The 26,224-nt window shown below is 41.5% G+C and overlaps 1 long non-coding RNA gene across 1 annotated transcript in view; it reads right to left on the reverse strand.

Moving 5' to 3' along the window:
- Positions 1-4,258: 4,258 nt before the first annotated feature.
- LOC123372052 overlaps positions 4,259-26,224 on the reverse strand; it is a 228,038-nt gene continuing 206,072 nt past the window's right edge. The window contains exon 3 of the long non-coding RNA XR_006580068.1: positions 4,259-4,500. This is a non-coding gene — a long non-coding RNA (uncharacterized LOC123372052). The remainder of the gene's footprint in view (positions 4,501-26,224) is intronic.

A 26,224-nucleotide genomic window follows, 5' to 3' on the forward strand; every position in this document is an offset into this window, starting at 1 on the left:
AGATAGCACATTTCCCACCACCACCTGTTTTGGCTCTTTTGAAATTTGGTTGATCGAAACCACACAGATTTCTGAAATCTGTAGTCCAGTACTCACATCAAAGTGGCTAGAAATATCCTATTGGTGGCTTCTGGCCTTAGATCAAAGTCTGCCCTTCCTCACATTATCATTCCTAACAGAAAATGTAAATCTATTATATTTTCAGTAGCTTTGACTCCTAGCCTGTTAATCACTTACGATTTTGTTTATTGTCCTTCTGGTATTTCTGTTAAAGTTAAAGATTTCTTGAAGTCTTTTAATCCTAATCTTAAACTACTATTGACAGGCAATTTTACCATGATGACAAGAAGATTTTTTTTTAAAGTTGATTAAAAATTCTACAGGCTCCCTTGCAGAAATCAATAGCCTCCATCTATTCTAGTGGGCTCTGGATTTGCTCTTTATTACTGTCAGACCTACCAACTAGCTTCTGTTTCTTCTTTTCTAATGTGGACTTTCAGATAAATCTTTGCCCATTTATTAAAACCAATACATTGATTAATATTCACAGAATAGAAGTAATCATGATGGCACCCAAATCACATTAATGGGGAAAGTCACTTCTTTAAGATGCCCAGAAGTCATTAGACAGATATGTGTCTGCATGCTTCAGGGCATGCAACAGTCATCATTTGGGGCCAGGTACATATATTCCTTATGAGGTAGATAAAGCATCGCACCATACTCAACCTAAATTAGGGGGTTGCACTATGGCTGGCTGGAAAACAAAAATTCCATCTTGCGAAAACCTTGGGATGTTGGCATTTAATTTTGTTCCACAGTGAAATAAAACTGAGTCCTTTCAAAATTTTTAATGAAAAAAACAGAGAACAACCCACTCTAGAAAAGCCAGTAGCTCAGTGGTTAGGGCATATACCGGAGATGTGGGAGACCCAGATTCAAGTCCCCCATATCCCAGGTAAGTGCTCTGACTACTGGAAAACTGGTTATTCTAGGAATTGTCCCTCTCTGTCTGCTTTTGAAAAGAAATTTCATCCTGGACTTGGCAAGCCTTCCAATGAAATTTTTTTGAAATGGATAACATTTCTACAAAAAGTTTTTGTTTTGATGAATTGGTATTTTCCAAAGAGGAAATGCTGCACTGAAAAATTCCTGACCAACTATCTGAGTCACTTAACATTGGTCACTCTCTGAGACAAGAGCTAGATGGGCGATTGATCAGTTCCAGCAGGTTACTTCCTAGGCCTTGATTCAGCAAAAAGCACTCAAGTTAGGGTGACCAAATAGCAAGGGGGAAAAATTGGGACGGGGGTGGGGAGTAATTGGCACCTAAATAAGACAAAGCCCCAAATATTGGGACTGTCCCTAGAAAAGCAGGACATCTGGTCACCCTAACTTGAGTGCACCTGAAACATTAAGCATGTGAATTGTCCACTGACTCCAATGCTTAAAGATAAGCATGTGAGTAAGTGTTCACAGGACTAGGGCCTTAGGCCTCCACTGCCTGTGTTTCTAGTCACCCTGTAATCTCATGGTTCAGAGCAATTTTTCTTTCAAACTTGTGAGGAAGGTATATTATTTACCTTGTATCCTTTAGGCCAAAGGAAAGGTTTTGGTTGTTTCTTGTGTGTTTGGGTGGGAAGGTACTTCCAAAAAATTGGATAGTCTATTGCTAATGTTTAAATAGTTTAACCACTTTATTGCAGCCTCTGCAGGGTTACTAATGAAACTAAAAAAGCAGGGGAGCTCAGCAGGAGCACTAAAGAGGCAGAGACAGACTCACAGACTTGGTGGTGGATGTTATGTGGCCACCAACATAAGACCACCAGAGCAGTACAAGACAACCAAACAGGGGGAACAGAGCGAAATAAAATAAAGAAACAACTCTGAATCAATGCAAACATTTGAAAAAGGCTTAGAATTGGTCCACAAACACTTTAGAACAGCAGATTGGGTTTGTTTGTTTTTCTAAATCAGTTCACCCTTCCTTAATTCACTTAAGATAAAAATTTCTTTGAGGAGCTACATCACAGTGCAGTAGATGTTTGCTGTCTTTAGTAAACTGCTACTTATAATTCTCTGTTACTTTTCAATATCATTGGCCCTTTTCTTAAGTTACCAAAAGTGACTACCACACATACTAGCTTACAACATTTCATTTTTAAAAATTAATCATTTTTTAAATTAGAACAACAGAAGATGGCACTATCAGAAACTTTTTCTTTTTGTTACACAATGAAAATCTGGGTGAACTGATTTAACAACAGTACTCATCACTTTTACAGTACAGAACTTTACAAAAAAATAACTAATTAGTCCTCCCAATAGGCCGGTGTGTATTATTATCCTCATGGTAGGAAAACTCAGACAAGAAGGTTAAAGATAAGTTAACTTTAGGTACTGAATGAATTGGGTACCCAATCATACATACAAATCCCAGACCTTGTCTATCTAATAAGTAATCAAAATAAAGTTCATTAAAAACAAGCTACATTTACTCATGACTGTTAAATATGGACTGAAATTATAGAAAAGCATGGCCTTTGAAATTAATGGTAGAGAAATTTTCCACTAACTTCACCTTTTTCACAGGAACATGGCTTCCTCCATGAAGCTCAGAGTTATCCAGATCCACAGGAACTCGGTAGTGCTCACACATATTTCTTTAATATTGGTTCATTTTAATTGGTAAACCAAAACAAAGCATTTATCCATCTATGCAACCTTTGACAGAAAAACACTGATATGTTCCTTTAACAACACCTGTGTGAGAATACTTCATGGGTGGCCAAGCTCTCACTTAGGGACCACATCTGGCCTAGCTTTGTATACCACACTGCATTAGAAATGCTCACATGCAGCCTCTCTTCAAGACAGCTAGGCCACAGTCACCTGCTTCTATTTGTTCCTGTCATTTTCACAAGTTACTTAGGTTCACTCTCCTGCCTCTGTCCCATCACAAAAAAAAGAAATGGAGCATTTTGCACCAAAAGGAAATGTGGGATAAGAACTATAATGGGACTGAAAGGCTAAGCAAAGACTCTGCAGCTTAAAGCAGTGCAATGTGTCAGCAAGAGAGAACAGCAGCCTTGCTGGAACAGTTGCAGACCAGAGCTTTAATCTGTAAATCACTGTGCAGCCAGCCTGTCAGAAAAGTTTGGCCACCCCGGGTGTACAGGCATCAGGCAACAAAATAACCTACTGTGCTAACCTCCAGTGGATAACCCATGTGAGCATGCAAAACACCCAGCAGTCCAAGAAAGAGGAAAAGAAAAATTGCCAAAGCTCAATTATGCTTAATCAAGGGAATGGAGCTTGGCTGTTCTCAGTGGTGGCAGATGACAGAACAAGAAGCAACGGTCTCAAGTTGCAGTAAGGGAGGTCTAGGTTGGATATTAGGAAACACTATTTCACTAGGAGGGTGGTGAAGTTGGAATGGGTTACCTAGGGAGGTGGTGGAATCTCCATCCTTAGAGGTTTTTAAGGCCCGGCTTGACAAAGCCCTGGCTGGGATGATTTAGTTGGTGTTCATCCTGCTTTGAGCAGAGGGTTGGACTAGATGACCTCCTGAGATCTCTTCCAATCCTAGTCCTCTATGATTCTATCACACAAATCCAAAACCTCATAACCAGCCTACTAACTAAACTTACTAACAATGTTCAATTAACATCTAAGGTGCCTTGCGCTGTCCCTTGGGCTTGTAGGTCTCCCCTGAAATGTCAGTACTGCTGTTCTCAGGACCCAGTGAGTCCATAAATTCTGGGAGTGTTATGTCCTGGGGCTCAGGTGTCTTAACCTGTTGCCTTAGTTGACTAACTGAGACCTTCTGAGGCAAAATGTCAAACTCAGTGCCTCTTATCTCCCTCTCTTCTGGAAGTTGGAGAAGGTGTCACCTATTCCTCCTCAGGGGATACAGCAGCAGGAGGCTCTTTTAGAATCATCATCAAATTGAAACAAAGCCACAACTGAAATGTGCATATCATTGTTCTCCTGTGTGACTGCTAAATCACCAGAAGAAGCCAGAACCCCAATACATGAGTGCACTGCCTAAACTAAAAGAAGGCTGTTTCTGAAAAAGAATACGTGGAACAAACCCCTTATCCATGTGCATCCTTTTGCAGAAATGGGTATAAATGAAGAATTCAGTGATGCACAAGTTAACTGCATGACTCATGTCTTTATTCCTATTCTTTCCTCAGCATGAATCAGTGTCCCTGAACAGTGGAAAATGTCACCTTTGTCTGCATTCTTTCTCTATGGAACTATAGTTAAAAACAAACAAACCTAGGTAACATGAATTTGGGCACATTGTGAATCCCAGCAGGTATTGTGATTCCAGTACTATCAGATGATCAGAACTTTTTCATGGGAGAACAAACTTCTGTAAGACCCAAAATAACTATTGATGCTGAACTGCTCACTTTGTGTTGAGGTCACTTCTTTATCAGGTCAGAACACCATCTCTGCAGTGAGACACCCTGGTACATGTGTCTACATTTTCTGAAATAAAACAGAGGACATTAGATAGTCATAACTCAGCTTCCTGCCTTCAGAATCCTTGGATCTAGAGCATTATAAGTAAATGATCACCTTCCTCCTTTTCAGAATACTGGCCACTTTTTTCAAACTTAGGGGCCCAACACTGGGAACACAATTTGAGCCACAGTTTAGTGTATCGCTGCTAAATTAACATGAAATGAGACAGAACTAGTTATTTTTAAAATATCTTCACTAAAATTTTCTGTTTAGACATAGGCTAAGAAGTGAACATAAAAATAACTAAGAAGTACATAAATTAGAAACCACTTTTCATTTAGTTTATTTGGTTTATAGTTGATTCTAGACAACTACAGTGAAACCAGTACAAGAGACCACTCTTATTAGGCAACATTGTGTCTTAAGAGACTGCCCCAAAATATCTGCAGATGTAATGGGATTTATTCTGCTCAGACTTTATTAGACGACCACCTTTGTTAAGCAAACTACTTTTATTACCCCCTTGAGCGGCACTTAAGAAGGTTTTACTGCATTAAATCAAATGATAGTGGAATCATCCAGATAAGTTTCCAGTACACACTAAACCTCTAGTTAATTTGTCTTTAACGGTTTAGTGTTTTAAAGATATTACAGCTTAATCATTTCCCTTTTATGAATTTAGAAAATACCATTCTTTTATAAATGGTGAAGTGAGAACACACAAAAATAAAATAGGCATCCAAAAACAGGGGAATACAGAAAAGGTGCAGAGGGACACACAGAATTAGACTGCTCACTCACGTTTAAATATAATAGAACCACCAGTTACAATGCTATGAAAACCTTGGTAGCCACAAAGATCAAAATTATCTCAATAGTTCATTTTCTACACATTTCTACATTGGATTTTTGTTCCATGACAAAAATCTCTCCCAGCAATGGGATACCACGGCCAGAGGCATACATTAAGATCCACATCTGAGACAGATTCATTTCACACAGGTCCCCAGATGTATCAGGGAATCACTGACCCATATCACGTATGGCCTTCAAGTCACTACTTGTCACATTGTCCCCTCCAAGAGGAAGGGTTGGAGGCAGAATGGAATGCTGAGGAGGGGCCTAGACATCTTTTAGAGATTGAGGATCTATGGGGGAAAATAAAACATGAGAATATAACAGCCATACTGGGTGAGACCAATGTTTTATCTAGCCCACTATCCTGACTCTCAACAGTGGCCAGTGCCAGATGCTTCACAGGGAATGAACAGTATAGGGCAATTATTGAGTCATCCATCTCCTATCATCTAGTCAAAGCTTCTGTCAGTCAGAGGTTTAGAGACACCCAGAGCATGGGGTTGCATCCCTGACCATCTTGGCTAATAGCCATTAATAGACCTATCCTTCATGAACTTATCTAATTCTTTTTTTTTAATCTAGTTGTAGTTTTGGTCTTCACAACATCCCCTAGCAATAAGTTCCACAGGTTGATTGTGCATTGTGTGAAGAAGTAGTTCCTTATGTTTGTTTTAAATATGCTGTCTATTAATTTCATTGAGTGACCCCTGGGTTTTGTGGAACTCAGTACATGTTTTTCCCAAACTACACACACCACAGATAGCATGGCAGTCTACCCTGCCACGCTGCCACTGGTTTTCTTTTCACCTGCTGCCCACAATACTTTCTCCATAGTTTGCCAAGCCATAGAGATTATCATCTCTGCTCTGAGCTGCCCCCAGAAAAGAAAAACAACATAGAGGGACTGTTTCCTGACTACATCCTCTGTCTCCTAGTTAACACTTGACTCCATGGAGCTAAGATTCCAAGTAGCAGCCTTAAAGGAGTGGGCAGATGCCCATGCAATGGGATGCTACTGTGTAGGCAACCTTCCCCTCTATACAGTACCCAGTTAGACCTTCCTCCAATTGTCCAGTGCCGTTCTCTATCACTTTCCTACCAAAGTGTTTCTTGTTTGTGTTGTTTACTTATAATTACAGCTGGTCAGAAAAAGTCCAACAAAATATTTGTCAGAATTTGCCAATTTGTTCAAATCAAAATATTTTGTGGAGACAGGTTGATTTTTGATGACACTCCAACAGAAGCCAGGCAGGGTTTCCTGCCAGCTCACCCACCTAGCTCCTTGGCAGCCCACCACGCATACTACCCCAGGCCTAGGAATCCTACACCTTCCAGACTGTAGTGTTCAATAATCACTATGGGCCAAAAATGCTTGAAAGACATCCTCTTTATTCAATGATGCCATTCCAAATGTCCCTGCATAACTGAAAGGCCCCATGGGTTTCATACTCAGGTCCATGGGGGTCATCACACTCCAATCCTCCACCTGGAAACTCACAGACAGCAGCTGGCACTGGGGTCCATGAAGTCAAATTGGGGCATAAGTCCTGCCCCTATATTCTGATTGTTAGAGTTCCAAGGCTCCTGATTGGTCCACAGCCCCTATTTAAGCCAGAGGAGGAAACAGAAAGCTGTTTGTATAACTGATCTTCATCCTGCCATAGACCACTGGTCTGGTGTTTACGGGTTCCTGCCTTCTGATTCTGATCTCCTGGTGTTCTGACTCATGATAAGTGACTCCTAATACCTACCCTATCGTTTGTCACTCAACTCTGATCTCCTGGCATTCCAACGGGCCTGGTTCCTGGTAATAGGCACCTGTCCCCTTAGCCCACGCCCAATGCTAACCCCTAAGCCAGGCTGCCCATGCCCTGGCCTTGACAATTACAGAACTTGGCTTCTGCAGAGCCTCTCTCCAGACTTTCTGTCTGGGACAATAAACCACTGAAAGGTACAGTTTCCCAATGATACATCTTCCTTTCCCAGCCAAAACCTAAACAATAATAATCTAACACAACACCAAAAACTTATAACCCACCTCCTAACTAAATTTACTAATAATGTCAATCTCTGAGGTGCTTGGCACTGTAACTTGGACTTCTAGGTCTCCCTTAATCATTACTGCTGTTGTCAGGACACAGAGAGTCCGTGTGTTTTGGCAGTGTTCTATCCTGGTGGTGGGTTGTCTTAACCTGTTATGGTTGTTGCCTAACTGAGACCTTCTCAGGAAAAAAGGCAAACTCAGTGTCCCTTATCTACCCATCTTCTGGAAGTTGGAGAAAGTGCCACTCTTCCTCCTCAATGTGTGCCTGTCTGAGGTGACAACCTCATACCACCCTCCAGCAACCTCATGCAACTCCTCTGCCATTTGCAACCATTGATTTCAATCACAGATGTGCAGTGTCATGTTCACAAAATAATAGTAGCTCCAAGGACCCCGAATCACACTGCTTTTGTTTTTTTGTCTGGCTTCATCTGTCTTTTCATCTGTCTGCAAATCCCCAGTTCAATCATTACAGGGATTCTATAATTACAGGGATTCTGCTTCTTGGTTTTCTGAGAAACAAAGTATCTGCAGGTGATAAACCATGTTTCATGGTGCCATCCTATAACTTAACAGTGCTAAGTATGGATCAGAGTCTGATTCTTCAGCCTTTTTCTGCAGCAGCTTTATTATTAAAACCATTTCCCACCAACTAGTTGGACTGGGGATTTATGGGGACTACTGGTTACAGGTCTAAACCCAAACATTGCTACAAACTGCTTAAACTCATGCCCACTAAACTGCAGCCCACTGTCAGACACTATGATGTCAAGTATGCCATTTCTAGCAAAAATAGATTTGGCATGCATAATCACCTGTCCATCTGTCTCAGGGAAGTAAGAACAATAGTTTAGGACAAGTATATGGGGCTTTTTCCAGTCAGCAAACAAATTTATGCCTACTTTGCTCCAGGGAGGCAATTTTTCGTGTGCCACCAATATGGGCTCTTTATCTTGACTTGGTCTATATTTTTAGCATCTATGAGAAGCTTTGACAACTTCCTCAATGTTACTGTTCATCTGAGGCTAGAATGAAGCCTCATTGGCCCTTCTTTAGGCATTTTCAGTCCCTAAATTATCTTCTTATATACTATTTAATACTTTTCAGTAACACATTAAGGATCACCATCCTGGTATCTTTAAACAAAATCCCACCCAGGACTGAGCTCCCTCCTGAATTTGTGATAAGGGCTGGGGATCATGCTAACTGCAGAAAGTGATTAATGCTAATTCTCATCCTGAACTGTTGCTCTGGCAATCACAGCCCAAGTTTTGTCTGAGACTGGACAAGTTTTTTACTTGAGTTGACATGTGCAATGTCTAGCTCTGGACTTTTGTCAAATGCTCTAGAGAGTATATCTGCAACTACCACATCACCCCCAGGTTTGTATTTTATCTGCAAATCATTCACTTGCAGATGAAAAAATAATGTATATATTCTCAGAGGAGTAGTTGCCAGGCAATGGTAATAAATGGTTTTTGATTAGTTTAATCTAACACAGGTGCCCCATAAATAAAGACATGAAGCTTTTTACACCTTGTACTAAAGCCAAAGCTGCCTCCTCTATTTGAATCTGTGACACTCAGTTTTTGTTAGCACCCATGATATAGAAGCCACGGTTCTCCAGTTTTGACTACACTATTGTAAGAGGCCTGTGCCGGTACCTTCCTTGCAGGTATCCATGGACAACTTAGTTTTGTGATTACTGTCATAATGCCTCAGCACCGGGGCCTCTTTAATTAATTCCCTCAGCTTATCAAACTCTTTGTAAAGATTAGCATCCGATGTCCATTGGACATCTTTGCATAGTAGCACTCTCAGGTTGCTGGTTTGGGAGCTAAATTAGGCACAAGTTTCCCTATATAGTTCACCATTCCCAGGAATCCTTGTACCCCTTCCTTGTCTGTTGGGCTAGCATGTTGGTGATGTCCTCACCTTTCTGTGATCTGCCTGTTCTCTTTGCTATGTTAAGTCTCGTCCATTGCACAGAATTTACCTTTTTTTGTTTGTTTAGCTTTTGACTAGCAGTTCTTGATCTTTCTAGAGTTGCCCAGTCATGCTCTAGTTATGCTCTTCTAATGTTACTCCCCAAAAGAAAATGGCATTTGTAAACTTTAGCACCCTCCCTACCATCAAAAACACGTATTTTCCGGAGAAAGACTTTGGGTGCTGAACACAACCCAAACAGTCTGTAGAAACACTGTCTCCCAAAAGGGGTATTGAATGTACACAAATGTGTGTTCTGTTTTCCTAAGGGCACCTACCAGAACCCCACTGATGCATCCAGCATTCAAAAATATTTGGCATCAACCATCTCTCCCCAGATTTCTCCCCTCGTAAGGAGTGGCAAATATTCCCTTTTTTAAGATTTATTATAATTCTTCTTTAAATCTTAATTTTAATACATCAACAAAGGGTTCCACAGCATACTAGTACAGTATAGCCTCCAATCCAAATTCCTCAGAAGTGAGACTCAGACTCACCAAAACTGAAAATTTTGGGGGGTGGCAGGTGGTTCTGTCATATCAGCTGCCTCTTCGTCTGGTTCTCCAAGATCTATATGCCATTGGGGCAACTGCAGAGGTTTCACACAATATTTATCTCCCAATAAACTCCCATTTTATTTCTGAAGTTCTTTTAAAAAAAATTAATTGAAGAGCTCTGCATGAAGTGTTTGGGAGCCAACATATATTAATAATATTGAGTGACTCTAATTGCAATAGAACAGGCTTTTTTCCATGCCAACTGCCAAACATTTATTAAGTCAGGTTCATGCTGGCATGGAAAAAAATATTTAAAAACAATACAAAATAAATAATATTCTGAAATATTTTTGTAACACTCAGAGGCTTTGGCTGGCATACAAATATTCATAAACCAGCCAGATTTGTTTTTCATCTGAAGAGATCACTTAAACTGCAGTGAAAATTGCTGCCTAAATTCAGTAAAAAAAATATGTAATCATCCTACATACTTAACGTAAATAAGAGAGAGCTTCAATCAAGAAATTGAGGCCTAGTCTACACTGGGGGTGGGATCGATCTAAGTTATGCAACTTAGTAACTAAGCTGACATACTTAGATCTCCCCGCGGTGTCTTCACTGCAGTGAGTCGACGGCTGATGCTCTCCCATAGACTCCACCTGCGCTTCTTGCTCCGGTGGAGTTGACGGGAGAGCACTCAGCGGTCGATTTATCATGTCAAGATGCGATAAATCAACCCCTGCTGGATCGATCACTGCCCATCTATCCTGAGGGTAATGTAGACAAGCCCTCAGTGTGAAACTCATTTTATATAGAATTGTTTTTCTAGTTTTTAAAGTTAATATAATTGTCAGAAAAGTGCTAGACTGAGAGTCTGGAGCTATTTCAGTTTAAGCACAGAATAGGTAAAGCATAGGAACAATAGTGCAAGTGGATCCCCTTATCTCTGCCTTAAATGGCCCACTTCTAGCGATGAGGGAGTACTTTAGCATCACATGCCTGTGTCCACCAGAGACCTAGACCATTAACTAGGGCTGGCTGAAAATTTTTGAAAAAAAAACAAAAACATTTATTTTCAGAAAATGGGGTTTCCCTGGAAAACGTAAGCAGAATTTTCTACTGGGAAAACTGAAATGAAACTTTTTCACTCTGAGTCAACCTGAAATGCAATATTTCAGTTTGATTTGTCAGCCTGAAACATTTCAGGTCAGAATAACATTAATCTCTGCATCCACTTGAGCTGTCATGGTACATCATGGGATAGGGAGAGACTGTGGTGTATCATGGAAGATGTGGTTTAGCCAGGGAATTGGGCCCATACAGGAGAATAGGCACACAAGGGACCCAAAACTACAACTCTCATGTGGAACCTTGTGATTCAGGAAGACACAGATTGACATTGACCTGAAAAATGAAACAAACTATTTTGACATTTCCAAATTAAAAATTTTCAGATCTTTATGCTCTGTGAAAAAGTCTATTTCAACTGTTCACCCCAATCTTGGACAAAAACAAATAGCAAAATAACAGAATTTCCCATAGGACACAAATTCTGCTCTACTGTTAATTAATTAAACCTCAGCCACCCGTAGACAGCAGTGATTATTGCTCTCTGTTTATCTGGGTTTGGTTTGTAACCAGCAATCTTGAGGTGAAAGATTTATAATACAAGAGATCAATCCTCTGAATCTTCCAACTGGAAAAAATGCTAATATGAAGTATTGTGGGGAAATTCCTAAAAGAAATAATGCTGGCTATGTAGATTTATGATCTAATCCAAATCTAGTCTTCCTCCAGAGGTCTTCTTTAGTCTTCGTTTTCTAAAATATAACACACTCACCCCTTTTACATATTCCAGGTTCAGATTAATTTGCCAATTTTTTTCATTCAGTCATTTTATCTACTTATTCATAATTAAAGTACCCTTCACCATATTTTCCTTCTGCAACCTGAAAGTTGGATCAGACATTTTGTAATTGAATGTTTACTCTGCAAAATCTTATACTATCTTAGATATAGAGTTGCAATCATATTTGTCAAGCATTCTATTCAGAAGGGCAATCTCAATTTTAACAGTGTGAGAAGCTATTCCTGGTTTATAGTAACTGTAAAACATTCAGTATTTGAAAATAAATTTTTGATTAAAACAGAGTTTCTAGCCTTGCCCTCATGACAGCCATCTCTGAAAAATTACTTCCTTTGGGACACATTAGCAATATGGTAAGTTAAGAGATTGCAACCAATTTTTAGCCTGCTTTAATAATGGTTTAACGATGAGAAGAAGAGGTAAGCTCCCACCTGGCTCCTGACTTACACCCCGTAAATATGCCCTGAATGTTTCCCTCCGTGGGGGTCACCTTTATCATTATCTAAAGCAACAGCAACAAAATGTAAATCTAAGTCTAAGCATTTTCTGAGCTAGTCTGCTCCTAGGATTTTTCATTGCAGGAACCCACTGCCTGTGTTTTTCTCTTTAGTTTCCTTTGCTATATACAGACACTCAAGTTCTTTTATACTCTTGTGCTGAAACCAATAGGCCTGCTGATGACAGTGAGAGTCAGCAGAAAAGCCCTATACCTCTTTGCCAGGTCCTAGAGCTTGCTACCGTCTTAAAGAGAGATATGCAAACTATTTAGTATTGTTCTAACAATATCCTTCTCCTATTGTTTGAATGAGTGTGAAGTGGTGATATTCAGTGTTTTATGACATATTGGGCTGAATGTCACAATGAAGTGGGCTGTAGCCCATGAAAGCTTATTCTCAAATAAATTTGTTAGTCTCTAAGATGTTACAAGTACTCCTGTTCTTTTTGTCACAAATCTGTTACTAGTCAACAAGTTGGCCCACAGCAGCAATAGTATGCCAAATGTTGAGGAATGAGAAATTTATTTATAAATTGTATTTTAAAAGGCTCCCATAGTTTACCCCATCTTCTTACAAAAATGAATGGACCAGTGGTCTAAATACAAGATAGGGAACCAGGAACATCTGAATTCTAATCCTACTTTAACTCTGAAACTGTGGCATTGAGGAAGCCACTTAAAATCTCTACCACTATAACAACTTCTTTCTGAAATGATTAAAATTAGCTAGCTAATGTTTGTTAAGTGTATTGAAGGTCAAGGCCTGTAGAATTGTTTAGTATTAAGCCTGGTCTACACTAGGCATTTAAATCGGTTTTAGGAGCGTAAAACCGATTTAACGCCACAACCGTCCACACTAGGAGGCACCTTATATCGATTTTAATGGCTCTTTAAACCGGTCTCTGTACTCCTCCCTAACGAGAGGAGTAGCGCTAGTATCGGTATTACCATATCGGATTAGGGTTAGTGTGGCCGCTGATCGACGGTATTGGCCTCCGGGCGGTATCCCACAGTGCACCACTGACCGCTCTGGACAGCAATCTGAACTCAGATGCAGTGGCCAGGTAGACAGGAAAAGCCCCGCGAACTTTTGAATATTTCCTGTTTGCCCAGCATGGAGCTCTGATCAGCACGTGTGGCGATGCAGTTAAAAATCAAAATAAATAAAGAGCTCCCGCATGGACCATGCGGACGTGATCGCTGTAAGGGCAGGCAAATCTGTTCTATCAGCGCTCCGTTACAGAAGACGAAATTCAAAATCATTTTTTTAAAATCTCCAGACAGACGCCATAGCAGGGGCTCAGCGCACTGCTGCGTGACAAGCGTAACGGAAAGCCAAAGAATCAAATGGACGCTCATGGACTGGAGGACTCAAGCTATCCCACAGTTCCTGCAGTCTCCGAAAAGCATTTGCATTCTTGGCTGAGCTCCAAATGCTTCTAGGGTCAAACACCGTGTCCGCGGTGGGTCAGGGCATAGCTCGGCAATTTACGCACCCCCCCACCCACCTCCAGAAGTGAAAGGGAAAACAATCCTCTCTTGACTCTTTTACATGTCACCCTATCTTTACTGAATGCTGCAGATAGACGCGATGCTGCAGCCGTCAACACTAACATCCTCACTCCCCCCCCCCCGCCATGGGTGGCTGATGGTGCAATACGACTGATACCCGTCCTCGTCATCAGTCTATTGGCACATGGGGCAGTGCAAAAGGGCTGGTAACCATGCCGACTAGCATCAGTGAGGTCAATCAAGGGCGCCTGGCCCTAATTTTTCCTTGTAGATGGTGCAGTATGGCTGGTAACCATCCTCATAATAGCAACAGGGGGCTGAGCTCCATCAGCCCCCACCCTTCATTGTAAAGAAAAGATTCAATTGCCCCTGGACTAGCAGAGGGATGCTGGGCTCCTCTTCTCCACACTCCTTACTGTCCTGTCTGGACTATCATAGCAGCTGGAAGCTGCCTTCCACTCATTTCTCACTAACAAGTCACTGTGTCTTATTCCTGCATTCTTTATTAATTCATCACACAAGTGGGGGTGCAATGCTATGGTAGCCCAGGAAGGCTGGGGGAAGAACGGAAGCAACAGGTGGGGTTGTTGCAGGAGCACCCCCTGTGAATAGCATACAGCTCATAATTTCTGTGGGATCTGACACAGAGCAGCTGTGCTCTCTGGCTCTATGATACAGTGGTTCTCTAGTACACTTGCCCATATTCTAGGCAGGACTGATTCTATTTTTAGATACCAAAAAGGAGGGATTGACTCAGGGAGTCATTCCCAATTTTGGCTTTTGCGCCCCTGGCTGATCGGCCAGGGGCACTTATGACAGCAGCAAATGGCACAGTGCAAAAGGACTGGTAACCATGACCATCTTATTACCAATTTATGGTATGGTAGATGGTGCAGTATGGCTAGTAACCATCTCTGCTATCATGCAAAAGCAAAAGCATGCTTCTGTGTAGCGCTGCTGAATCGCCTCTGTGAGCGGCATCTATTACACATACGGTGACAGTCACAAAAGGCAAAACAGGCTCAATGATTGCCATGATATGGCATCTGCCAGGGCAATCCAGGGAAAAAAGCCGCGAAATGCTTGTCTGCCGTTGCTTTCCCAGAGGAAGGAGTGACTGACGAGATTTACCCAGAACCACCCGCAACAATGATTTTTGCCCCATCAGGCACTGGGATCTCAACCCGGAAGTTCCAAGGGGCGGGGGAGGCTGCGGGAACTATGGGATAGCTACGGAATAGCTACCCACAGTGCAACGCTCCAGAAATCGACACTAGCCTTGAACCGTGGACGCACACCACCGATTTAATGTGTTTAGTGTGGCCGCGTGCACTCGATTTTATAAAATCTGTTTTACAAAACCGGTTTATGCAAATTCGGAATAGTCCCGTAGTGTAGACGTACCCTTAGATGAATTTTCAGATGGTTCTGGTGAGCAAAGCAATCTTTTTAATAGGAATCAATTTAGGAATATGTCAGATGTAATTAATAATTCAGAATACGTCAAAATACAATACAAACAACAGATTACAGTGGTTTTGCTTCTCTGTTCAAACTGTGACACGATGATGTGTATATGTATATAAGCAGATATAATTTCTATTATATCATGACCATTAAGAACCTAATGTATACCATCCTTTCAGAAAGCTAAAATCAAAATTTACATCCAGTGTTTTCCACTATTTCATCACTATCCAAATACTGTTGTTAACAGATATGTTTCCAGGGTGATACACTCAAACATTAGTGTTCTTTACAACAATTATGGAGCAGTGGTATTGTTCCATAGAAAAAGTTGAGAGTAGCTTCCATCCTTACTCCAGCTGCTGGGCTGGTCCAGACCAGAGTCACGGGACATGATGGTGGAATCTGCTTGGTGCAAGGAGTGGTCAACGACAGTTATTAATCACTCTCTTGTCACTGACCCAACCATCTGTCTACCAGGTTTTGATCTGCCAAGGCACCTGTGGTCATCTCAAAACCAGTTTTGAACAGCCTAGGGCAGTCTCTGTAAATGGGGTTTTTCTAATGACCCACAATGCATCTGCGGTCAACTTCAGACTATTGTCGAGTGCCCACTGACTTATTTTGATGTCAGGCTACTGGCTCTCCACCTGGCTGATGACACCATTAAATGGCTGGGCACATTGAGCATACGCTGATGATGATAGAACTGTGCTTTCTAGTCTCAGAATAGGAAAAGGCACTGAGGAGGCAGTAGGAGTGGGCAAATGGAGAAGGATGCAAGGAACTCCAGAAGTATAAGGGTCTGGAGTCATGGAACCCAGGGAGAGACAAACAGTTGGTGACCAATGTACCTGGCAAGACCCGGGGTTGCAGGGAAAGGCAAAGTGCTTAAACGTTCCACGTGGATAAAAGTCTTCTCCTCCATTCCGTGTCACCATCCACTATCCCCATTATCCCTGTAGCCTATGCAAGTGTAAGTCCTACTACACATGTTTGCATCAGTAGAAATGCATTTTGTTATGGAGGTAGGTTTAGTTAGTTGTAGAAATTCAACATACAGCTCAATCACCATTACATAGTCAACATGTCTAAATGGTTAGCACAGCTTAATAGACATCACAATTCTGTTGCAGCAAGAAAGTATTGATATTGAACACAATAGTCCCAGAAAGCTCTAAAGCCTGATCTTGTTCCCATTTAAATCAATGACAGGACCCTTATGGACTTCAGTGGAAGCAGAATTGAACCTTCAGATGCTTCATGAGCTTCGCCTTTATAATTTTTCTCCTCCCCAGTCTATAACTAGTCCTTGAAACATTAGTTTATTCATTTGTCAATAGGAAGTTTGTGGCAGGTAAAGAGGAAGAAAGCATAAAGGAGTTAAACTTACAACAAAAGCAATAAAGCAAATTATTTCAGCCTTGAATCCTGTGGGAAATGTGTGCTGTGTATCTTTTCTGCAAAAGTCACAGCAGAAACTGCTAAAGAGCATATAGGAGACTGGTCTGCATTTTGCGGACTATACCAAGCTGGGAGAGGTTGCAAGTGCTTTGGAGGACAGGATTAAAATTCAAAATGATCTGGACAAACCAGAGAAATGGTCTGAAGTAAATAGGATGGAATTCAGTAAGGGGAAATGCAAAGTACTCCACTTAGGAAGGAACAATCAGTCGCACACATACAAAATGGGAAATGACTGCCTAGGAAGGAGTACTGTGGAAAGGGATCTGGGGGTCATAGTGGATCACAAGCTAAATATGAGTTAACAGTGTAACACTATTGCAAAAAAAAAAAGCGAACATCATTCTGGGATGTGTTAGCAGGAGTGTTGTAAGCAAGACATGAGAAGTAATTCTTCCGTGCTACTCCATGCTGATTAGGCCTCAACTGGATTATTGTGTCCAGTTCTGGGAGTCACATTTCAGGAAGGACGTGGACAAATTGGAGAAAGTCCAGAGAAGAGCAACAAAAATGATTAAAGGTCTAGAAAACATGACCTGTGAAGGAAGTTGAAAAAATTGGGCGTGTTTAGTCTGGAAAAGAGAAGACTGAGAAGGGACATAACTGTTTTCAAGTATGTAAAAGGTTGTTACAAGGAGGAGGTAGAAAAATTGTTCTTCTTAACCTCTGAGGATAGGACAAGAAGCAATGAGCTTAAATTGCAGCAAGGGAGGTTTAGGTTGGACATTAGGAAAAACTTCCTAACTATCAGGGTGGTTAAGCACTGGAATAAATTGCCTAGGGAGGTTGTGGAATCTCCATCATTGGAGATTTTCATGAGCACGTTAGAAAACACCTGTCAGGGATGGTCTAGATAATACTTAGTTCTGCCATGAGTTCAGGGGACTGGACTAGATGGCCTCTCAAGGTCCCTTCCAGTCCTATGATTCTATGATTTTTGCTTAAACAGGTTGTTGTTTAATATATATATGTTTTTAAAAGATAGTAGTGCCCAGCAGGGGGAAATCAGTGTAGCTGTATTGATTTATACCAGCTGAGGATCTGGTTGCAACAGGTATTGCAATCATATGTGATATCTTTGGGGACTGTATTGTATAAAATCTATGAATGGCTTATGCATGGATTGTGTTTTACCTGTAGGAACTACAAACAGTGGGGTGTGATTAAGGTGAGTCACTGAGACTAAATATGTCTAAATATACCACCTCCTGGAGTAGTTTTCTTGGAGAGAGAAAGCAACACACCAGGTCTGGCCTTTAAATGGACTGGTTTGCTGAGAATATTGCAGTGTAAGGCAGGGAGCATCTTTAAAACACCAAGTCAGAAGGGATACAGACATTGGTCTCTTCCCAAGAGAGGTGACAGTTGGGAACCAGAAACATTACAGGGATGCCCTTGAAGAACCATGGAGGGAGATTCCAGGTGCAATTACCCTGAAACTGTAACACTGGCCCTATATCTATACAGAGGATTCCAAACCAGATGCAGAATCCCTTCCTCCAAACTTTGGGAGCAGTTCAGATCTGGATGCAGAAAATAAACCAAAATTCTAAACCATGAGGGTCACCTAAAGCTAGGCACCCAAATACATATTTATTCACCTAAATAAATGGCTTGATTTTCAGAGGTGCTGCATGCCCATAGCTCCCATGGAAATCAAATACTGATGGGTTTTACAAATACAGTGCTATATTTATATGATGTTATTGAACCACCCAGTCTGCACAACATTCTGCAGCTAAGGACAACTCTGCCTACGCAATAACACATGCAACTCTTTGAAGAAAGCATTCTGGGAAGGAAAGCCTCCAGCTGCAGCTGTCCTTCCCTCTTTGGAAATCCCACCATTGCACGGCATTCTCCCTTTTCATGCTTTTGTGGCAACCCTAGACTCAAATATTTGTGTTGTAAAAATGTTGGCATGTCATTGACAATCTCATTTGTTGTGCCAATTCTATTTATTAGCCCATAGCAAAGAATCTTTTAAAATAGGCATGAGAAAGATGCAACATATGTCTTGCAGCACTCCAAGAATTATAAGCATATGGTCAATAAAAATGGAATTCCTCAGGTCTATATTTCCATCCTGCAGATGACTTTGGATGCATTGTAATTCCACCCAGATGTCAGTATGGATCACAGGTTCCACTTCAGGTATCTCCAAAACTGGGAAAGTATCGGGAGACAGCAGGTGGACAGTGGTGCAAACTGGATATTTTGAATACTGAGGGCATGTTTATACTACAAAGTTAAGGCAGTTAGGCATGTCCACACCATGCTCATTGTGTCGTTTGCATTGATGGACAGAGCAGTGCATCATGGGTAGCTATCCCACAGTGCAACTAGCTGCTGGGGGTTTTGGGAAGGGCTTGCAATGCATCATGGGACCAAAACATAGTTGCGGGGGGAATGGGAACATGGCTTTGACCTCCCCGATTCAGGTTCCCCCCTCCCTGCCCTGACATCAATGGCAAACAACCCATACTTTTTTGTGCCTTTTTTTGAAGCCTGGCTTAGCCATGCATATACCATAGCCCAAGAAGCATGGACCCCATCTGGTTCAACAATAGGCTGAGCAAGTGCAGAATGGTGGTGGAATGTGCATCTGAATGTTTAAAGGGTCACTGGCCAGTTTGCTTACTAGGTTAGACCTCAGTGAAAGCAATATTCCCATCGTTATCGCTGCATGTTGTGTGCTCCATAATATCTGCGAGGCAAAAGGAGAGAAGTTTCCTCAGGGGTGGGGCATGGAGGCAGATAGGCTGGCAGCTAATTTTGAGCAGCCAGATGCCAGGGCAATAAGAATAGCCGAGTGAGGAGCTCTGCATCTCCAGGAGGCTTTGAAAACCAGTTTCAGTAATGAGCCACAGTAATGTGTGCTGCTTATCTGTGTTGTGCCTGCTCATACCATCCCCTCCATTGCATGAGTTTCCCTGTACCTTCCCTTCCCCAATCCCCCACTCAAAGTCCTGTGCTTGGAATAGAGTATTTCATTTTTGAAACATTGACTTTCATCGCACAAAAGAAACTGAAAGAACAGGAAAATAATTTAACCTTGGGCAAACGGTGTGATAAAATTGGGAGGGAAGAAACCAAATCAGCTTGCCTGTGAAAGCACAGATGCCTTCCCTGGCATCTCGCTCAGCCACCATGCTGTTCTGTCACTGGCTGGACTGTTCCGGGGTTAAAAATAGCTCCTGGATCTCAGGAAGAATGGATCCCTGCTCGCCTGTGTCCCATCCTCCTCCTTATCCAGAATGTCCTTCTCATTGTTGCCTGAGGTGGCCCAGGACTCAGACTCCTGGCAAGTATCCATGCTGTGTTTGGAGGTAGTGGTAGGGTAACTGTCAAGAACTGCATGCAGCTCACTGTAGAAGCAGCATGCCTGTGGTGTAGAACAAGAATGACTGATTGGAACTGCATACTCACCCAAAGGTGCCTTCCTGGGCATCACACTCGGCCATTATCCTGTCCTGCAACTGGCTGGACTGTTCTAGGGTTAAAATAGCTCTTGGCTCTCAGGGAGAACGGATCCCCCACTCGCCTGCCTCCCATTCTCCTCCTCTTCCTTGTCCAGAATGTCCCTCCAGCCCCGGCAGAGACTTCCCAAAAGTGGGGGGCCAGGAGCCAAGGACCCCTCCCCCCGTGGCAGCACCCCCACCCCACCCCTTCCACCTGAGGCCCTGCCCCCTGCCAAGCCAGAAGCTGGAGCTGTCTCCACCTATCTGGGAGGGGGGGCTGAGAGCAGCCCCTCGCCCATGTCCACGCCCATGGGCCCCCCTCCCCAGTCAGGTGGAGGGTCCGTGGCTCCCCACAGATGCTTGTGTGTCTCTTGCTCCAGCCATGGGACGGGGCCTTGGAGCCACAGTCTGGCCATGGTAAGAGCCATGCGGCCAGGCAGCTGTGAGGAGCCGCGGATCCTCCACCTGCCCAGGGCAGGGACATGGGCTGGGGGCTGCTCTTGGGCTTCATACCCCAGGCAGGTGGAGGGTCCATGGTGGGGCACCCCCTCACTGCCCAGACTTCCCAGCTGGGCTCCAGCTGTTGGACTGGAGTGGGACCTTGTGGATGGGGAAAGGAGGGGTGGGGGGGCCCATGGCAAAAAGTGGACAGGACAGGCCCATCCACTTTCAAAAAGTGGGAGGGCCATGGCCCCTTGGGTCCCCCTTATTCTGGTGCCAATGTGTCCTCCTTGTTGTTGCCTGAGGTGGCCTGGGACTCTGACTCCTGGGAGGTATCCACACTGCATTTGGGGATAGTGGTGAGGTTGCCACCAACAATCACATGCAGTTCATTGTAGATTGGCATGTCTGTGGTGTGGAACCAGGACAGCTGTTCATATCCCTTGTCTTCTGGTACGCCTGCCAAAGTTCTTTGATTTTCACATGGCACTGCTGGATGTCCCTGCTGTAGCACTTCTCCCTCATGCTCTGCATGATCTTTTCATAGATGTCATTTCTCCCCACAGACCAATAACAGCCACCACCTCCTGCGTACTCCAGGCTGGAGTGTGTTTGGCACGTTGAGTTGCCATGATCAGTTAGGCTGGCAAGCTCTCCACACTGATCAAACAGGAAATGGGAATTCAAAAGTTTCTGGGGCTTTAACAGGGGAGGGGTTGTTTCCTGTATACCTGGCTGCTGTGCAGCGGAGTTGAAAATTATCTCCAGAGCAGTCACAGCAGAGCATTGTGGGACACCTTCTGGAGGCCAATTCAGTTGACTTACACAAGGCTGCATCTATACTGCCTCTTGGTCAACCTATCAACATTGAATTAAGCACTACGCCTCTTGTGGAGGTGGAGTAATTAAAGTTGACGTTACAGGCAAGTTAGGTTGATGGAAGAGACCTGGTAGTGTAGAGACATATATTATTAGGTCGATGTAAGGTGGCTTCTGTCGACCTAAGTTTGTAGTGTAAACCAGGCCTCAGGCTACCCCTGGACAGCTGTGCATAGCCTCAGAGAACACTGATTATCACAGTATAAGTACCTGAATAAAACAGAACTGTCATTCCAGGGAATCTAAAATCTCCTGCAATCCTAAAGAAAGCAATGTAGCATTGAGCCCTGATTCTGCAAAGCATCTATGTACATGCTCGACTTTAATGGAACTACTCACATACTTATTTATGTGCTTTGCTGAATCAAGGCCTTAACCAATGCTGATGATTAAAGCTAGGATATATTTCTTCCAAAATTACTCGCTTTGATACTTTTGATATGAACTTCGATAAATTTGATTTAATGCCACAACATAGTAGCTTTTTGGTACTTTGCACACCAAGCATGTAACTGTAATAAAGAACAAGTACTCCAGTACTTCCTTAATAATAAATAAATAAATAATGATACCACCTAGCTCTTATATAGCACTTTTTATTAGCAGATAAGCAGAGTCATATTTTGTCAGACCAATGATTCATTTAGCCCAGTCTCCTGTCTCTGATATGGCCAATACCAGAGGCTTCTGGCAGTTGGAGGCTTAGGGACATCTGAGGCTTGGGGCTGCATCCCTGACTATTATCAGGGCTAATCATTATTCCCAAATATTTCATATAAGAGGATTGCCAATGAAAGTCCCAATTTGAGAAAAGGCCTTTGTGGGCACATTTGTTAATGCCTAAGATTTTTAATTTACCCATTAATTTTATATTCTGATAGGAGTCCAAACAGATTAATAATGGTTAGAAGCTTAGGAAAGGTAACCTCAGACTTAGGTACAAATACTAAAGCATCATCTGCATTGAGCATAATTTTGTGCTCTGTTTGGCCCACCCTGATTCCGTGAATATGTTGATTAGTTCAGATGGCAATGGCTAAAGGTTCTAAAGCTAAATCAAACAGAAGAGGAGAAAGGGGGCAGCCCTGCCTTGTACCTCTCCGTAATGGAAATGGAGCAGAAATTATAACACCATTGATAACTACCCTGGAAGTTGGGTTAGAGTATAAAAGCTCAATAATAAATTGTTTACCAAATCCAAGTTTTGCTAACACGTGAAAAAGATAGTCCCATGCTATGTGGTCAAAGGCCTCTTCAGCCTCTAAAAAAATGATCGCTAAGGGTTCTTTAGAATCTTTCAAAATACAATGATATCAACAAGTCAATGCAAATTACCTGAGCCATGTCTATTAAAAAAGAAGCCTATCTGAATTATGTATATAACGTGTGAGTGAACACTGCCTAGCCTAATTGCATAGCAAGAGCTTTAATTAAAATCTTAGTATCACAAGTGATTAAAGATATTGGTCTGTAATTACTACATAGTCCAAGGTCTTTCCCAGGTTTAGGAATAACTGGAATTACAGCTTCTCTTACAGTAGGTGGGAGAGTTTGCTCATTCTTGGCCTCATTGAACATATTCAAGAATCTAGGTGTTAAAGTTTCAGAGCACTTTTTGTAAAATTCTTTTGAGAACCCATCTGAACCAAGAGACTTTCTGACTTTCATTTCTTTTATAGCCTGGTTCACTTCTGCAATTTCTAGAGGGCCATCTAAAAACCTTGTCTGAGAGTCAGGGAATCCATTGGAAAAGTTATCTAGGGCATTTTTATCGATTCCGTCCATGGCTAAAAATAGTTTTGAATAAAACTGTTGAAACTGTTTATTAATATCTGTGTTGAATACAATTTATTGCTACTATTGTGAATAGCAGTAATCTTATTTTCGTTAGACTTTTGCTTAAGTCTATATGCCAACAGCTATCTGTTCCTTTCCTAATTGTTCTGCTGCTACACCCCGAGTAGATGTTTTCAGAGAACTATAAACAATGACTCCAAGATCTCTGTCTTGAGTGGTAACAGCTAATTTAGATCCCAGCATTTTGTATGTATAGTTTAGATTATTGTTTCCAATATGTATTATTTTACACTTATCAATATTGAATTTCATCTTCCATTTTGTTGCCCAGTCACCCAGTTTAGTGAGATCCCTTTGTAGCTCTTCACAGTGAGCTTTGGCCTTAATTATCATGAGTAATTTTGTATTATCTGCAAATTTTGCCACCTCACTCTTCACTCCTTTCTCCAGATCATTTATGAATATTGAACAGCACAGGTCCCAGTACAAACCATAGGGGGACCCCACTTATTTACCTCGCTCCATTGTGAAAACTGACCATTTATTCTTACCTGTTCTTTCCTATCTTTTGATCAGTTATTGATCCATGAGAGGACCTTTCATCTATTCCTATGATTGCTTAGTTTACTTAACAACCTTTGGTGATGGACCTTGTCAAAGGCTTTTTGAAAGTCCAGGTACACTATATAAACTGGATCACTCTTGTCCATGTGCTTGTTGACTCCCTGAAAGAATTCTAGTAGATTGGCTCCTGAGTTCTAATCCCAGCTCTTCCCTTCATCACTCACTTGGTCAGTCTATAAAATGAAAATAACAAGGCTCTGGACATAGCTAGAACTCTAGACACTTTCGAATATTTTAAGATAACTCTATCATATAAAATCCACCCTAAACTTGCTAATTAATCTGTCACCCACAATAATACTGCCCATCACAGTAGCTCCCACACTGAACACATCATCTCTATCAGTCCTTCAATGTACTTTCTTCCCATATGCCCGATTGTTAAAAAGGTAGGTTTTGGAGCATGCTCAGAAGATTAATACATTTGGTCTCTAGCAGATCAAATAATCTGGATCCAGAACCTCTTAAAATACCATTCAAGTCAACAGGAAAACTCCCATTGACTTGAATGGTGCAAAAACAAGCCCAAAGAGAGGAGGTTCTAGCTAAAGTGCCTCTACTAATTCCAACCACAAAAATATTGTAAAGAATCAAAAGTGTTCCTGTAGATTAACCAAGGCCTACAGAATATAGAGTGCTATAAATCAAAACAAACATCTTAAAATCCACCTGGAAACCAATTGGTATGCAGCTCTTTCTGTGAATGAGCTGCCCCTTTTTCTTGAGCTACAATATTCATGTCTAAGGACATTAACTTCTTGTGCTACTCATGATCATAAGTGCTACTCACTGTGAGTGAGGGTTTCAAAATTCTGCCCATAGGGAAAACCTACATGTTAGATATTCACTCTCATTCTTCTCTTCCAATGGGTGCAGGTTTTCCACTGATGTCAATGGGAGAGCTACATGTGAAGAAAGGCCTAAAGGCCTGGTCTCAGTATCCACTATGTAGATATGATAGGAGAATTTTGTTCCAAGTTTGCCATTTGAGATTGAGAAAGACAGAGCTATAAAAAGAGATGTGAACTCGACATTCTGTGTCTCATAAGAAAATTGCTTTCCCAACACTAAGGCCAAAGGTCACCTGCATAGTGGTGAAGTAAATTGGAATGGTGTTGGGATGAATGTTTCTTCCTATATAAAGCAGAAAGAAGATAAGCGATTGTAAAAGGCAAAGAAGGCCAGGGTGTGCCCTGAATGCAGAATTGGGAATATGATGTGTAATATATGTATAGTATAAAAATGGAAATTTTCCTGAGTGCACTTCGTGTTCGTTTTTTAAAATTTGATTTAGACAAACATTCACTTTCCAACTAAATCTTTGTCCATGTACATCAGCCTTATATGCTCTGATTCAAAAAGCACTTAAACCCATGCTTAACTTTGAACACATGTTTAAGTCCATCCTTATTCGGTGACATGTATTAAAACAAATATTTAAGTAAATATAAAAAGAAGGCTTAGAAATAAATCATCGTAGGCCTATGAGTGGAATAATGCATTGTCATCTTGACAAACAGAAAATTATTAATCTGGTATTATAACAGTATATCAAAATTGACTGTTATCACATAAGGAAAATTCTGCAAGGCAATGACACTTTCATTAGTACCAGCGTCTGGTAGTACCACTGCAAAAGGTCATCCTTTCTCAACTGCAATAGCAGCTTTATAAGAATTATGGTTGGCAGATTGATATCTCCTCAATCAAAATAAAACAAAGTGATCCTTACGGGACCAACAGCAGCTGTCCAATCATAATAAACAAAATTCCTCAGTTGATTTCTTTTTCTGGACCTATGTTTTCTTCACCTTTTTCAAAAATTAAATGGAAAGAGCAGGGGCACAGGGAAAAGACATTTTAGGCTGATTGTGTGTGTGTGTGTTGGATTATCTGAGATATGTAGATAAAACTGGGTGTTAGCCTGAAAACAGAGTATAGTGTCGATTTCAAAATAAATAATGTTAATGGTATTTTCAGGATCAGCTTTATTTCCACATTCAGTGCCAAGGCACTTAGAGTACCCTGTTTTACTCATAACATAATGTGGGTGGTTTAAAAAAAAAAAATTACCTCTACACATATTTGTTGTTTCTAGAAAGCCTATTACATGTCACTCAAGAACACAGAATGTAGAATTAATTTAGCTAACCTTGATGCTGTTATGATACCAAAACAAAATAGCACATTAGACAAGACACTTTTTCTATTTAAAATACAGAAAGAAAGAAAGAAAGAAAGAAAGAAAGAAAGAAAGAAAGAAAGAAAGAAAGAAAGAAAGAAAGAAAGAAAGAAAGAAAGAAAGAAAGAAAAAGAAAAGGTATAAAAATTCTTTAAGTAAGAGCCCAGAGAAAT

The sequence above is a fragment of the Mauremys mutica genome, chromosome 5 (assembly GCF_020497125.1).
Source record: "Mauremys mutica isolate MM-2020 ecotype Southern chromosome 5, ASM2049712v1, whole genome shotgun sequence".
NCBI lineage: Eukaryota > Metazoa > Chordata > Testudines > Geoemydidae > Mauremys > Mauremys mutica.